Below are 5,075 nucleotides of genomic sequence, written 5' to 3' on the forward strand. Positions count from 1 at the left end.
TATATATATATATATATATATATATATACATACACATATTTATGCATATACCCGTGTGTGTATACATAGGTTTAGATATATATGTATGTATCTATCTATACATATATATATACACACATATTTATATATTTTTAAAAATTTTTTCTGTGACTCAACCCTTGCCAGCAATGCAGTGGGTTGATTATGCTTTTTGCTATCCTCCATGAAGCAGGAATCTTTTCCTGGAGTTAGTAACATGTATTATTCCAATAAAAGCATGTGAAATTTTTTATTTTATCCATAAATTACTGATATTTTTTATGAATAAACTTTTCAAAGTTTTTGTATATACTTGCATGGGAGAATAAAAAGTCTAGAGCTAAGTAAACCTAAAAAATGCAGGAGGTAGTTTTCCTGCTACAGTAAAGATATACTATAAATTCATTTTAATAATGAAGTATGGAAAAAGTATAAGACAGATAATTATAATAATGGAACAGAATCAGTTACTCAGAATAAGGTAGCAACCTGTAGATATACACAAAATAAAATTGGTTTGTAGATGATATTGGGAAAACTGGCACATCAGATGAACGAAAATACAGTTGGATTCCTCACCTTATGCAATACACAAAGATCTTGGGGGGATTGAATACTAAATATTATATAGCAAACTATGAAGCTAATAGAAGAAAATATAGCACAGTATGTTTTTATAGGACTCAAGAAATCAAATGACATATTACACTGGGCCAATCAATTGCAAAAGATCTCTTTAAAGTGTTAAGAAGGAAAGATGTCACTTTGAAGACTAAGGTGTGCCTGACCCAAGCTGTGATATTTTCAATAGCCTCATATACATGTGAAAGCTGGACAATGAATAAGGAAGACTGAAGAAGAATTGATGCATTTGAATTGTGCAATTGGTGAAGAATATTGAAAATACCACGGACTACCAGAAGAACAAACAAATCTGTCCTGGAAGAAGTGCAGCCAGAATGCTCCTCGGAGGTGAAAATGGCAAGACTTTGTCCCATGTACTGTGGTCATGTTGTCAGAAGGGATCAGTCCCTGGAGAAGGATGTCAAGCTTGGTAAAATAGAGGGTCAGTGAAAAAGAGGAAGGTCCTCAATGAGGTAGATTGACACAGTGGCTGCAAAGATGGGCTCAAACATAGGAATGATTGTGAGTGTAGCACAGGACTGGGTGATGTTTCCTTCTGTTGTACATGTGGTTGCTATGAGTCAAAACCAATTATAAAACACCTAACAACAACAACAACATGTCTTTGACCTAAGAACTAAAAATACAAATTATAAAGTAAGAAATCACAGTAAAGCATTAAAAAAATTAAGAAAATTAACAGACACATGACAGATCAGGAGACATTTTTAAATGCCTAAAACTAGGGATTAATGTAAAAGGAATATAATCAAATCACCTATTAAAATGTAATCCACAAAATGGGAACTCTGAATAGCTAATGGCAGTTATAAATATATGCTCAAATTCACTGCTAATCAGATAAATTAGAATGAAAAAAAAATAACTATAAAAGAAAAAATAGAGACAATATCTTATGTTCATAAGACAGAAAAATTTACAAAATTGTATAACATTAAGATTTGGCAAGAATGTTGGGGAATGAAACCTTCAAGCATTGGTATTTATATAAATTCAAACCTCACATATTTTAGAAGAATACATTCACATTCATGAATCTCTATCAAACACATTAGAGTGTGTGGCTTATAGCAGGGAAAGGAAGGGGGTTGAGAAAAAAGGAAGTAATGGAAAAGTCAAATAAAAGAAGCAATACATGAACCAAAGGTAGTGTGCTGTGAACTGAAGAGCACTATATCTCAACACTCTGCACTGTGGCTCAAAAATGTAAATATATTTTTAAAAATGTGAAACAGTTGAAGGATGTTTGACTTAAACTTTAATTAATCAAAAAAGATTCAATTATAAAATACGTATGAAATTAGGTCCTTAGAAAGAAAGAATTGTGCCAAGAATTTGCAGTGGGGAAAAAAGAAAAGTCTGAACTATTTCTTGATCAGGAAGAAACAGATTTATTTATAATTCAGAAAGATATTTTATAAGAGCAATGCATTCCATTAGAAACTTATTATGAAGGTTTATTTGAGAAAGGAAGAAAATTACTTCAATGTATTTTGGATGTCTAATTGGCTTACAGAGCTCTCGTGGACAAGTGGTTAAAACATTTGGATGCTAACCAAAAGGTCAGTGGTTCAAACCCACCAGCAGCTCCTCAGGAGAAAGATGTGGCAGTCTGCTTCTATAAAGATTTACAGCATTGGAAACAGTATGGGGGCAGTACTATACTGCCTGATAGGTTTGCTCTGAGTTGGAATTGACTCAGTGGCCAGGGGTTTGGTTTCTTGAATTGACTTAGTCATTTATGAGTCATGTGTAAGTAAATGTTGCTGATAGAGTTCTACAAAAGGATATATTCAAAAGCTAATCATAGGAAGATATGGTCTTAGATTTCAAGGAGTGATCTTAGAAACAGGAAATGGAACGTAGACTAATAAGGACACTAAGGAAGGAAACAAGAAGACTGGCAACCAGAAGTGAGCATAACCAATTTAGGTCAGCTCCAGGTGCTTCTGCCTGTAAACCTTAACTAGTGCTTTCCAAACCCACATTATCTTGAGACTTCATCATAGTAAGACAAAGAGGCCTTGCATCTACGATAAATGAAAGAAATGACATGTGCCCAATCACAAATTTGCCTTTAGTCCAAAAGTACCCACTTTTGCTGAAAGACAACTTCCAAGAGCCTTTTATCCCAATTACCTTCCTCAATGTCTATTACAAAAGAGGATTTCTTTGGTTTTCAAATTTAAGTCTTTGGTATCTCCTTTTGAGTGCCAGGTTTCCTTACTGCTGCAATTTTGGTTACTCTCAAATAAAATCTTTGTTAATATTTTATAAGGACTCTGGAATCTGTCATTTAAGAAGATTAGAAATTTCTTGAGTCGACTAAACAGGATCAAATAAATAAAGACAGAAACAGAAAAGGTAGTTTCTAGGAATATTCAAGGTTTGCAGTAATTAAAATAGTACTATGAGGAAAGGACAGAAAGTAGTGCACTAAAAATAATGTTGCCTTCCTTGGCTTATAGAAGTTGAAGCTTTGACCAAGGGGAACAAAAGCACAGCAAGCAAACTGGTGCAGCTGAATTACTGATTTTCCTGCCTTTGTTTGCAATTTAGTGTAGCATTTTTTGTGGCAGGCTTGATATAAAGATTTACTTAATGTATAAATAAATGCATTAAATATGTTGTTGAGGATTAAATCTTTAAAGATTACCTGGAGGAAGTAGTGAAATTTCTAACAGAGGATGGAAAACTTGGACAGGCAGTTTCAGTACATCTGAAATATGCTTTAGTTGTAGGATTATCTGGTTATACCTGAAAGCCATTAAATAACCTACATTTCACATTTCTGTGCAAGGAAGTGCCAATTATCTTCAACTACTCATTATGTAAATCCTTAAGTGACTACCATTTCAGATTTTTTTTTTTTTTTTTTCAATTCAGCATTGTTAAACTCTCCCTGGAAGTTAACTTCCAACATCACAGATAATCAATTTCCCTCAATTTATGTTCTCTGTTCTGTCACTTCTGTCACAATACTCACACAATGTCACCTTAAGTGGAATATATATATTCAGATACAAACATTTCTAAATTTTCCAAAATGAAATTTATAGATGTTTTCTAATGTTCCATTCCCCTTTTAATTGCATAGCAAATTCCTTCTCTGAAATGCCTTTCAGGCAGCCTGAAATCAGCCATTAAAAATGGAGTATCAGTTGTCTCAATTATGTAAAAAGCTTATCTGATTCTAAGGGTCATTGAAGTTTCCAACCCTCTTCCTTTTGAAAATAAAGGATATAGCTAGTGTAAATGATTCACTTGCATTACTGGCTTTCAAATGACAATTAAATTGAGTGTAGGAGGGAGGCTATCTTCCTTAAGACTATTTCCTCTAGTGGGTAGTAAAATACATCAGCTTTTTATCATATAAAGGGGCAATTGACTTAGTAACAAATAGACATACTTGAAGAGAGATATTCTAAAGTCAGGATACAAATCTCCTTAAAAAAAAAAAAGAAAAGAAAAGAAAGAGAGAGAGAAAAGATGAAACATTTCCTCTATAGATATTTACTAGAAGGGATCAGACAGCATAGATAGGCAGATCAGTCAATCAATCCTCTTCCATTAAATTCACCTCAGTATAGCGCATAGAATCAATATTATAAAAATGATTGTAGACATTACTTAGTGTTGCTTCTAAGTGAAAACAGAGGTCTGGCGAAAATTTCTTACATCATTTTTACATGATAACAGAAACAATTGTGTGGAAGAGGTGGGATGGGTTGATTTCTCATTTTTACAATATTAATCTGAAATCATTCATAGCCATCCCTCCTCCTTCACCATTAAATTTTACATTTAAGTTTGGTTAGAAAAATAAATTTGGAATAATATATCTGGATTTTAAAGTTTTAGTAAAAAATATAGGGAGTTGGGAAATTTAAAACTAACTCTAATCATTCAGGTCCTTTCAATCCAATTTTATATGATATAATATGTTTGCCAATATATTACTTACATGCCTATAAGACTTCTGATTTTGACTTATTATAATATGTATGAATCTTGAAGGCATTATGTTGAAATTAGTCAATAGCAAAAGGACAAACACTCTATAGCCACACTTACATGAAATGACAAGAATATATAAATATGCAGACACTAATGTTTATTACTGGTTACTTGGAGTAGGAGAGGGGAGAGAGAGAGAGAGGGAATCCTTCTCTGGGAAGTAATGAGATTATACCTATGGTGAAAGAAAAATTGGCATCCATTAAAGGTAGTGTGAGTCTGAGAGCTCTAGTAGCCTCCAGGAAAATCTTTAACCAGAAACCTTTTAGTGTCAGCATTACTAACAGAACTTTTGGACTCTTTAGGGCCTTTATCTGCCCTCCAGTCTCAGCAGGTATCGAGGAACTTCCTCCGAACTCAGCACGCATCACAAAAGCCATCCGGATTCAGCACTT

General features: G+C 33.4%; 1 protein-coding gene across 1 annotated transcript in view; it reads right to left on the reverse strand.

Moving 5' to 3' along the window:
* Nucleotides 1-5,075, reverse strand: part of NEGR1 (neuronal growth regulator 1) — a 1,298,229-nt gene that overhangs the window by 467,392 nt on the left and 825,762 nt on the right. The window lies entirely within an intron of this gene.

This window comes from Orycteropus afer, unplaced genomic scaffold (genome assembly GCF_000298275.1).
Source record: "Orycteropus afer afer isolate SDZICR_OR568_19922 unplaced genomic scaffold, OryAfe1.0 scaffold00213, whole genome shotgun sequence".
NCBI classification, from domain to species: Eukaryota; Metazoa; Chordata; class Mammalia; order Tubulidentata; family Orycteropodidae; genus Orycteropus; species Orycteropus afer.